Source organism: Lampetra planeri, chromosome 28 (genome assembly GCF_965212315.1).
Source record: "Lampetra planeri chromosome 28, kcLamPlan1.2.h2, whole genome shotgun sequence".
Taxonomy (NCBI): Eukaryota; Metazoa; Chordata; class Hyperoartia; order Petromyzontiformes; family Petromyzontidae; genus Lampetra; species Lampetra planeri.
In genome coordinates, this window is record NC_136134.1 from 76838 (window position 1) to 90164 (window position 13327).

The following is a 13327-nucleotide window of genomic DNA, read 5'->3' on the forward strand; positions in this document are numbered from 1 at the left end:
TGTTACACACACAGACCCACTACTACGCAATGTTATACACACAGACCCACTACTACTGCTCAGTATTTCACACACAGACCCACTACTACTACTCAGCGTTACACACACAGACCCAATACTACTACTCAGTGTTACACACACAGACCCACTACTACTACTCAGTGTTACACACACAGACCCATTACTACTACTCAGTGTTACACACACAGACCCACTACTACTACTCAGTGTTACACACACAGACCCACTACTACTACTCAGTGTTACACACACATACCCACTACTACTACTCAGTGTTACACACACAGACCCACTACTACTACTCAGTGTTACACACACAGACCCACTTCTACTACTCAGCGTTACACACACAGACCCACTACTACTACTCAGTGTTACACACACAGATCCACGACTACTACTCAGTATTTCACACACAGACCAACTACTACTACTCAGTGTCACACACACAGACCCACTATGACTCAGTGTTACACACAGACCCTCTACTACTGCTCAGTGTTACACACACAGACCCACTTCTACTGCTCAGTGTTTAACACACAGACCCACTACTACTCCTCAGTGTTACACACACAGACCCACTACTACTACTCAGTGTTACACACACAGAGCCACTACTACTACTCAGTGTTATACGCAAAGTCTCACTACTACTACTCAGTGTTACACACACGGACCCACTACTACTTCTCAGTGTTACACACACAGACCCACTACTACTACTAAGTGTTACACACACAGACCCACTACTACGCAATGTTATACACACAGACCCACTACTACTGCTCAGTATTTCACACAGAGACCCACTACTACTTCTCAGCGTTACACACACAGACCCAATACTACTACTCAGTGTTACACACACAGACCCACTACTACTACTCAGTGTTACACACACAGACCCATTACTACTACTCAGTGTTACACACACAAACCCACTACTACTACTCAGTGTTACACAGACAGACCCACTACTACTACTACGCAGTGTTACACACACAGACCCACTACTACTACTACTACTCAGTGTTACACACACAGACCCACTATTACTACTCAGTGTTACACACACAGACCCACTACTACTACTCAGTGTTACACACACAGACCCACTACTACTACTCAGTGTTACACACACAGACCCACTACTACTACTCAGCGTTACACACACAGACCCACTACTACTACTCAGTGTTACACACACAGACCCACTATTACTACTCAGTGTTACACACACAGACCCACTACTACTACTCAGTGTTACACACACAGACCCACTACTACTACTCAGTGTTACACACACAGACCCACTACTACTACTCAGTGTTACACCCCCATACCCACTACTACTACTCAGTGTTACACACACAGACCCACTACTACTACTCAGTGTTACACACACATACCTACTACTACTCAGTGTTACACACACAGACCCACTACTACGCAATGTTATACACACAGACCCACTACTACTGCTCAGTATTTCACACACAGACCCACTACTACTACTCAGCGTTACACACACAGACCCAATACTACTACTCAGTGTTACACACACAGACCCACTACTACTACTCAGTGTTACACACACAGACCCATTACTACTACTCAGTGTTACACACACAGACCCACTACTACTACTCAGTGTTACACACACAGACCCACTACTACTACTCAGTGTTACACACACATACCCACTACTACTACTCAGTGTTACACACACAGACCCACTACTACTACTCAGTGTTACACACACAGACCCACTTCTACTACTCAGCGTTACACACACAGACCCACTACTACTACTCAGTGTTACACACACAGATCCACGACTACTACTCAGTATTTCACACACAGACCAACTACTACTACTCAGTGTCACACACACAGACCCACTATGACTCAGTGTTACACACAGACCCTCTACTACTGCTCAGTGTTACACACACAGACCCACTTCTACTGCTCAGTGTTTAACACACAGACCCACTACTACTCCTCAGTGTTACACACACAGACCCACTACTACTACTCAGTGTTACACACACAGAGCCACTACTACTACTCAGTGTTATACGCAAAGTCTCACTACTACTACTCAGTGTTACACACACGGACCCACTACTACTTCTCAGTGTTACACACACAGACCCACTACTACTACTAAGTGTTACACACACAGACCCACTACTACGCAATGTTATACACACAGACCCACTACTACTGCTCAGTATTTCACACAGAGACCCACTACTACTTCTCAGCGTTACACACACAGACCCAATACTACTACTCAGTGTTACACACACAGACCCACTACTACTACTCAGTGTTACACACACAGACCCATTACTACTACTCAGTGTTACACACACAAACCCACTACTACTACTCAGTGTTACACAGACAGACCCACTACTACTACTACTACGCAGTGTTACACACACAGACCCACTACTACTACTACTACTCAGTGTTACACACACAGACCCACTATTACTACTCAGTGTTACACACACAGACCCACTACTACTACTCAGTGTTACACACACAGACCCACTACTACTACTCAGTGTTACACACACATACCCACTACTACTACTCAGTGTTACACACACAGACCCACTACTACTACTCAGTGTTACACACACATACCCACTACTACTACTCAGTGTTACACACACAGACCCACTACTACGCAATGTTATACACACAGACCCACTACTACTGCTCAGTATTTCACACACAGACCCACTACTACTACTCAGCGTTACACACACAGACCCACTACTACTACTCAGTGTTACTCACACAGATCCACGACTACTACTCAGTATTTCACACACAGACCCACTACTACTACTCAGTGTCACACACACAGATCCACTATGACTCAGTGTTACACACAGACCCACTACTACTACTCAGTATTTCACACACACAGACCCACTACTACTACTTAGCGTTACACGCACAGACCCACAACTACTGCTCAGTGTTACACACACAGACCCACTACTACTGCTCAGTGTTTCACACACAGACCCATTACTACTCCTCAGTGTTACACACACAGACCCACTACTACTACTCAGTGTTACACACACAGACCCACTACTACTACTCAGTGTTACACACACAAACCCACTACTACTACTCAGTGTTACATACACAGACCCACTAATACTACTCAGTATTACACACACAGACCCACTACTACTATTCTTAGGTTTTTTCGGTAAAGTCAGGTAGGTAAAAAATTAAAATTAATAAAAGTTAAATAAAAATAAAAATCATGACGTTTCGGAGGCAACACAAGCTTCCGTCTTCAGGTGGAACCGTCACAGCCCGACAGCTGTATCATTTAATTTTAATTTTTTACCTGCGTGACTTTACCGAAAAAACCTAAAAATATTAATCCTTGCAGTCACGAAAGCTTCAAATCTACCACTACTACTACTACTCAGTGTTACACACACAGACCCACTACTACTACTCAGTGTTACACACACAGACCCACTACTACTACTCAGTGTTACACACACAGATCCACGACTACTATTCAGTATTTCACACACAGACCCACTACTACTACTCAGTGTTACACACACAGACCCACTATGACTCAGTGTTACACACAGACCCACTACTACTACTCAGTGTTACACACACAGATCCACGACTACTACTCAGTATTTCACACACAGACCCACTACTACTACTCAGTGTTACACACAGACCCACTACTACTACTCAGTGTCACACACACAGACCCACTACTACTACTCAGTGTTACACACACAGACCCACTACTACTACTCAGTGTTACACACACATACCCACTACTACTACTCAGTGTTACACACACAGACCCACTACTACACAATGTTACACACACAGACCCACTACTACTACTCAGTGTTACACACACAGACCCACTACTACTACTCAGTGTTACACACACAGACCCACTACTACTACTCAGCGTTACACACACAGACCCACTACTACTACTCAGTGTTACACACACAGACCCACTATTACTACTCAGTGTTACACACACAGACCCACTACTACTACTCAGTGTTACACACACAGACCCACTACTACTACTCAGTGTTACACACACAGACCCACTACTACTACTCAGTGTTACACACACAGACCCACTACTACTACTCAGTGTTACACCCCCATACCCACTACTACTACTCAGTGTTACACACACAGACCCACTACTACTACTCAGTGTTACACACACATACCTACTACTACTCAGTGTTACACACACAGACCCACTACTACGCAATGTTATACACACAGACCCACTACTACTGCTCAGTATTTCACACACAGACCCACTACTACTACTCAGCGTTACACACACAGACCCAATACTACTACTCAGTGTTACACACACAGACCCACTACTACTACTCAGTGTTACACACACAGACCCATTACTACTACTCAGTGTTACACACACAGACCCACTACTACTACTCAGTGTTACACACACAGACCCACTACTACTACTCAGTGTTACACACACATACCCACTACTACTACTCAGTGTTACACACACAGACCCACTACTACTACTCAGTGTTACACACACAGACCCACTTCTACTACTCAGCGTTACACACACAGACCCACTACTACTACTCAGTGTTACACACACAGATCCACGACTACTACTCAGTATTTCACACACAGACCAACTACTACTACTCAGTGTCACACACACAGACCCACTATGACTCAGTGTTACACACAGACCCTCTACTACTGCTCAGTGTTACACACACAGACCCACTTCTACTGCTCAGTGTTTAACACACAGACCCACTACTACTCCTCAGTGTTACACACACAGACCCACTACTACTACTCAGTGTTACACACACAGAGCCACTACTACTACTCAGTGTTATACGCAAAGTCTCACTACTACTACTCAGTGTTACACACACGGACCCACTACTACTTCTCAGTGTTACACACACAGACCCACTACTACTACTAAGTGTTACACACACAGACCCACTACTACGCAATGTTATACACACAGACCCACTACTACTGCTCAGTATTTCACACAGAGACCCACTACTACTTCTCAGCGTTACACACACAGACCCAATACTACTACTCAGTGTTACACACACAGACCCACTACTACTACTCAGTGTTACACACACAGACCCATTACTACTACTCAGTGTTACACACACAAACCCACTACTACTACTCAGTGTTACACAGACAGACCCACTACTACTACTACGCAGTGTTACACACACAGACCCACTACTACTACTACTACTCAGTGTTACACACACAGACCCACTATTACTACTCAGTGTTACACACACAGACCCACTACTACTACTCAGTGTTACACACACAGACCCACTACTACTACTCAGTGTTACACACACATACCCACTACTACTACTCAGTGTTACACACACAGACCCACTACTACTACTCAGTGTTACACACACATACCCACTACTACTACTCAGTGTTACACACACAGACCCACTACTACGCAATGTTATACACACAGACCCACTACTACTGCTCAGTATTTCACACACAGACCCACTACTACTACTCAGCGTTACACACACAGACCCACTACTACTACTCAGTGTTACTCACACAGATCCACGACTACTACTCAGTATTTCACACACAGACCCACTACTACTACTCAGTGTCACACACACAGATCCACTATGACTCAGTGTTACACACAGACCCACTACTACTACTCAGTATTTCACACACACAGACCCACTACTACTACTTAGCGTTACACGCACAGACCCACAACTACTGCTCAGTGTTACACACACAGACCCACTACTACTGCTCAGTGTTTCACACACAGACCCATTACTACTCCTCAGTGTTACACACACAGACCCACTACTACTACTCAGTGTTACACACACAGACCCACTACTACTACTCAGTGTTACACACACATACCCACTACTACTACTCAGTGTTACACACACAGACCCACTACTACGCAATGTTATACACACAGACCCACTACTACTGCTCAGTATTTCACACACAGACCCACTACTACTACTCAGCGTTACACACACAGACCCAATACTACTACTCAGTGTTACACACACAGACCCACTACTACTACTCAGTGTTACACACACAGACCCATTACTACTACTCAGTGTTACACACACAAACCCACTACTACTACTCAGTGTTACACACACAGACCCACTACTACTACTCAGTGTTACACACACAGACCCACTTCTACTACTCAGCGTTACACACACAGACCCACTACTACTACTCAGTGTTACACACACAGATCCACGACTACTACTCAGTATTTCACACACAGACCAACTACTACTACTCAGTGTCACACACACAGACCCACTATGACTCAGTGTTACACACAGACCCTCTACTACTGCTCAGTGTTACACACACAGACCCACTTCTACTGCTCAGTGTTTAACACACAGACCCACTACTACTCCTCAGTGTTACACACACAGACCCACTACTACTACTCAGTGTTACACACACAGAGCCACTACTACTACTCAGTGTTATACGCAAAGTCTCACTACTACTACTCAGTGTTACACACACGGACCCACTACTACTTCTCAGTGTTACACACACAGACCCACTACTACTACTAAGTGTTACACACACAGACCCACTACTACGCAATGTTATACACACAGACCCACTACTACTGCTCAGTATTTCACACAGAGACCCACTACTACTTCTCAGCGTTACACACACAGACCCAATACTACTACTCAGTGTTACACACACAGACCCACTACTACTACTCAGTGTTACACACACAGACCCATTACTACTACTCAGTGTTACACACACAAACCCACTACTACTACTCAGTGTTACACAGACAGACCCACTACTACTACTACGCAGTGTTACACACACAGACCCACTACTACTACTACTACTCAGTGTTACACACACAGACCCACTATTACTACTCAGTGTTACACACACAGACCCACTACTACTACTCAGTGTTACACACACAGACCCACTACTACTACTCAGTGTTACACACACAGACCCACTACTACTACTCAGTGTTACACACACATACCCACTACTACTACTCAGTGTTACACACACAGACCCACTACTACTACTCAGTGTTACACACACATACCCACTACTACTACTCAGTGTTACACACACAGACCCACTACTACGCAATGTTATACACACAGACCCACTACTACTGCTCAGTATTTCACACACAGACCCACTACTACTACTCAGCGTTACACACACAGACCCACTACTACTACTCAGTGTTACTCACACAGATCCACGACTACTACTCAGTATTTCACACACAGACCCACTACTACTACTCAGTGTCACACACACAGATCCACTATGACTCAGTGTTACACACAGACCCACTACTACTACTCAGTATTTCACACACACAGACCCACTACTACTACTTAGCGTTAGACGCACAGACCCACAACTACTGCTCAGTGTTACACACACAGACCCACTACTACTGCTCAGTGTTTCACACACAGACCCATTACTACTCCTCAGTGTTACACACACAGACCCACTACTACTACTCAGTGTTACACACACAGACCCACTACTACTACTCAGTGTTACACACACATACCCACTACTACTACTCAGTGTTACACACACAGACCCACTACTACGCAATGTTATACACACAGACCCACTACTACTGCTCAGTATTTCACACACAGACCCACTACTACTACTCAGCGTTACACACACAGACCCAATACTACTACTCAGTGTTACACACACAGACCCACTACTACTACTCAGTGTTACACACACAGACCCATTACTACTACTCAGTGTTACACACACAAACCCACTACTACTACTCAGTGTTACACAGACAGACCCACTACTACTACTACGCAGTGTTACACACACAGACCCACTACTACTACTACTACTCAGTGTTACACACACAGACCCACTATTACTACTCAGTGTTACACACACAGACCCACTACTACTACTCAGTGTTACACACACAGACCCACTACTACTACTCAGTGTTACACACACAGACCCACTACTACTACTCAGTGTTACACACACATACTCACTACTACTACTCAGTGTTACACACCTAGACCCACTACTACTACTCAGTGTTACACACACATACCCACTACTACTACTCAGTGTTACACACACAGACCCACTACTACGCAATGTTATACACACAGACCCACTACTACTGCTCAGTATTTCACACACAGACCCACTACTACTACTCAGCGTTACACACACAGACCCACTACTACTACTCAGTGTTACTCACACAGATCCACGACTACTACTTAGTATTTCACACACAGACCCACTACTACTACTCAGTGTCACACACACAGATCCACTATGACTCAGTGTTACACACAGACCCACTACTACTACTCAGTATTTCACACACACAGACCCACTACTACTACTTAGCGTTACACACACAGACCCACTACTACTACTCAGTGTTACACACACAGACCCACTATTACTACTCAGTGTTACACACACAGACCCACTACTACTACTCAGTGTTACACACAGAGACCCACTATTACTACTCAGTGTTACACACACAGACCCACTACTACAACTCAGTGTTACACACACATACCCACTACTACTACTCAGTTGTACACACACATACCCACTACTACTACTCAGTGTTACACACACAGACCCACTACTACTACTCAGTGTTACACACACAGACCCACTACTACTTCTCAGTATTACGCACACAGACCCACTACTACTACTCAGTGTTACACACACAGTCCCACTACTACTACTCAGTGTTACACACACAGTCCCACTACTACTACTCAGTGTTACACACAGATCCACGACTACTACTCAGTGTTACACACACAGACCCACTACTACTACTCAGTGTTACACACACAGTCCCACTACTACTACTCAGTGTTACACACACAGACCCACAACTACTGCTCAGTGTTACACACACAGACCCACTACTACTGCTCAGTGTTTCACACACAGACCCATTACTACTCCTCAGTGTTACACACACATACCCACTACTACTACTGAGTGTTACACACACAGACCCACTACTACTACGCAGTGTTACACACACAGACCCACTACTACTACTCAGTGTTACACACACAGTCCCACTACTACTACTCAGTGTTACACACACAGATCCACGACTACTACTCAGTATTTCACACACAGACCCACTACTACTACTCAGTGTTACACACACAGACCCACTATGACTCAGTGTTACACACAGACCCACTACTACTACTCAGTGTCACACACACAGACCCACTACTACTACTCAGTGTTACACACACAGACCCACTACTACTACTCAGTGTTACACACACAGACCCACTACTACTACTCAGTGTTACACACACAGACCCACTACTACTACTCAGTGTTACACACACATACCCACTACTACTCCTCAGTGTTACACACACAGACCCACTACTACTATTCTTAGGTTTTTTCGGTAAAGTCACGTAGGTAAAAAATTTAAATTAATAAAAGTTAAATAAAAATAAAAATCATGACATTTCGGAGGCAACACAAGCTTCCATCTTCAGGTGGAACTGTCACAGCCCGACAGCTGTATCATTTAAAAATGTTTTACCTACGTGACTCTACCGAAAAAACCTAAGAATCTGAATCCTTGCAGTCACGAAAGCTTCAAATCTACCACTACTACTACTGCTCAGTGTTACACACACAGACCCACTACTACTACACACAAACCCACTACTACTACTACCCATTACTACTACTCAGTGTTACACACACAGACCCACTACTACTACTTCTACGCAGTGTTACACACACAGACCCACTACTACTCAGTGTTACACACACAGACCCACTACTACTACTCAGTGTTACACACACAGACCCACTACTACTACTCAGTGTTACACACACAGACCCACTACTACTCAGTGTTACATACACAGACCCACTACTACTACTCAGTGTTACACACACAGACCCACTACTACTACTCAGTGTTACACACACAGACCCACTACTACTACTCAGTGTTACACACACAGACCCACTACTACTACTCAGTGTTTCACACACAGACCCACTACTTCTACTACGCAGTGTTACACACACAGACCCACTACTACTACTACTCAGTGTTACACACACAGACCCACTACTACTACTCAGTGTTTCACACACAGACCCACGACTACTGCTCAGTGTTTCACACACAGGCCCATTACTACTACTCAGTGTTACACTCACAGACCCACTACTTCTACTACGCAGTGTTACACACACAGACCCACTACTTCTACTACGCAGTGTTACACACACAGACCCACTACTACTACTACTCAGTGTTACACACACAGACCCACTATTACTACTCAGTGTTACACACACAAACCCACTACTACTACTCAGTGTTACACACACAGACCCACTACTACTACTCAGTGTTACACACACATACCCACTACTACTACTCAGTGTTACACACACAGACCCACTATTACTACTCAGTGTTACACACACAAACCCACTACTACTACTCAGTGTTACACACACAGACCCACTACTACTACTCAGTGTTACACACACATACCCACTACTACTATTCAGTGTTACACACACAGACCCACTACTACTACTCAGTGTTACACACACAGACCCACTACTACTCAGTGTTACATACACAGACCCACTACTACTACTCAGTGTTACACACTCAGACCCACTTCTACTACTACTCAGTGTTGCACACTCAGACCCACTTCTACTACTACTCAGTGTTGCACACACAGACCCATGACTACTACTCAGTGTTACACACACAGACCCACTACTACTCCTCAGTGTTACACACACAGACCCACTACTACTATTACTCAGTGTTGCACACACAGACCCATGACTACTACTCAGTGTTACACACACAGACCCACTACTACTCCTCAGTGTTACACACACAGACCCACTACTACTACTCAGTGTTGCACACACAGACCCATGACTACTACTCAGTGTTACACACACAGACCCACTACTACTCCTCAGTGTTACACACACAGACCCACTACTACTACTCTGTTACACACTCAGACCCACTACTACTGCTCAGTGTTACACACTCAGACCCACTACTACTACGCAGTGTTACATACACAGACCCACTACTACTACTCAGTGTTACACACACAGACCCACTACTACTACTCAGTGTTACACACACAGACCCACTACTACTACTCAGTGTTACACACACAGACCCACTACTACTACTCAGTGTTTCACACACAGACCCACTACTTCTACTACGCAGTGTTACACACACAGACCCACTACTACTACTACTCAGTGTTACACACACAGACCCACTACTACTACTCAGTGTTTCACACACAGACCCACGACTACTGCTCAGTGTTTCACACACCGGCCCATTACTACTGCTCAGTGTTACACACACAGACCCACTACTTCTACTACGCAGTGTTACACACACAGACCCACTACTTCTACTACGCAGTGTTACACACACAGACCCACTACTACTACTACTCAGTGTTACACACACAGACCCACTATTACTACTCAGTGTTACACACACAAACCCACTACTACTACTCAGTGTTACACACACAGACCCACTACTACTACTCAGTGTTACACACACATACCCACTACTACTACTCAGTGTTACACACATAGACCCACTATTACTATTCAGTGTTACACACACAAACCCACTACTACTACTCAGTGTTACACACACAGACCCACTACTACTACTCAGTGTTACACACACATACCCACTACTACTATTCAGTGTTACACACACAGACCCACTACTACTACTCAGTGTTACACACACAGACCCACTACTACTCAGTGTTACATACACAGACCCACTACTACTACTCAGTGTTACACACACAGACCCACTACTTCTACTCAGTGTTACACACACAGACCCACTACTACTACTCATTGTTACACACACAGACCCACTACTACTCCTCAGTGTTACACACACAGACCCACTACTACTACTACTCAGTGTTGCACACACAGACCCACTACTACGCAGTGTTACACACACATACCCACTACTACTACTCAGTGTTACACACACAGACCCACTACTACTACTCAGTGTTACACACTCAGACCCACTTCTACTACTACTCAGTGTTGCACACTCAGACCCACTTCTACTACTACTCAGTGTTGCACACACAGACCCATGACTACTACTCAGTGTTACACACACAGACCCACTACTACTACTCAGTGTTACACACACAGACCCATGACTACTACTCAGTGTTACACACACAGACCCACTACTACTTCTCAGTGTTACACACACAGACCCACTACTACTACTACTCAGTGTTGCACACACAGACCCATGACTACTACTCAGTGTTACACACACAGACCCACTACTACTCCTCAGTGTTACACACACAGACCCACTACTACTACTCAGTGTTACACACTCAGACCCACTACTACTACTCAGTGTTACACACACAGACCCACTACTACTCCTCAGTGTTACACACACAGACCCACTACTACTCCTCAGTGTTACACACACAGACCCACTACTACTGCTCAGTGTTACACACTCAGACCCACTACTACTACGCAGTGTTACATACACAGACCCACTACTACTACTCAGTGTTACACACACAGACCCACTACTACTACTCAGTGTTACACACACAGACCCACTACTACTACTCAGTGTTACACACACAGACCCACTACTACTACTCAGTGTTTCACACACAGACCCACTACTTCTACTACGCAGTGTTACACACACAGACCCACTACTACTACTACTCAGTGTTACACACACAGACCCACTACTACTACTCAGTGTTTCACACACAGACCCACGACTACTGCTCAGTGTTTCACACACAGGCCCATTACTACTACTCAGTGTTACACACACAGACCCACTACTTCTACTACGCAGTGTTACACACACAGACCCACTACTTCTACTACGCAGTGTTACACACACAGACCCACTACTACTACTACTCAGTGTTACACACACAGACCCACTATTACTACTCAGTGTTACACACACAGACCCACTATTACTACTCAGTGTTACACACACAAACCCACTACTACTACTCAG

At 44.7% G+C, this 13327-nt stretch overlaps 1 protein-coding gene across 1 annotated transcript in view; it reads left to right on the forward strand.

Annotated features, from left to right (window-relative positions):
• The window catches only part of LOC144728242 (dual specificity tyrosine-phosphorylation-regulated kinase 3-like), a 58401-nt gene that overhangs the window by 18575 nt on the left and 26499 nt on the right, over window positions 1–13327 (forward strand). The gene's annotated exons all lie outside the window — the stretch shown is intronic.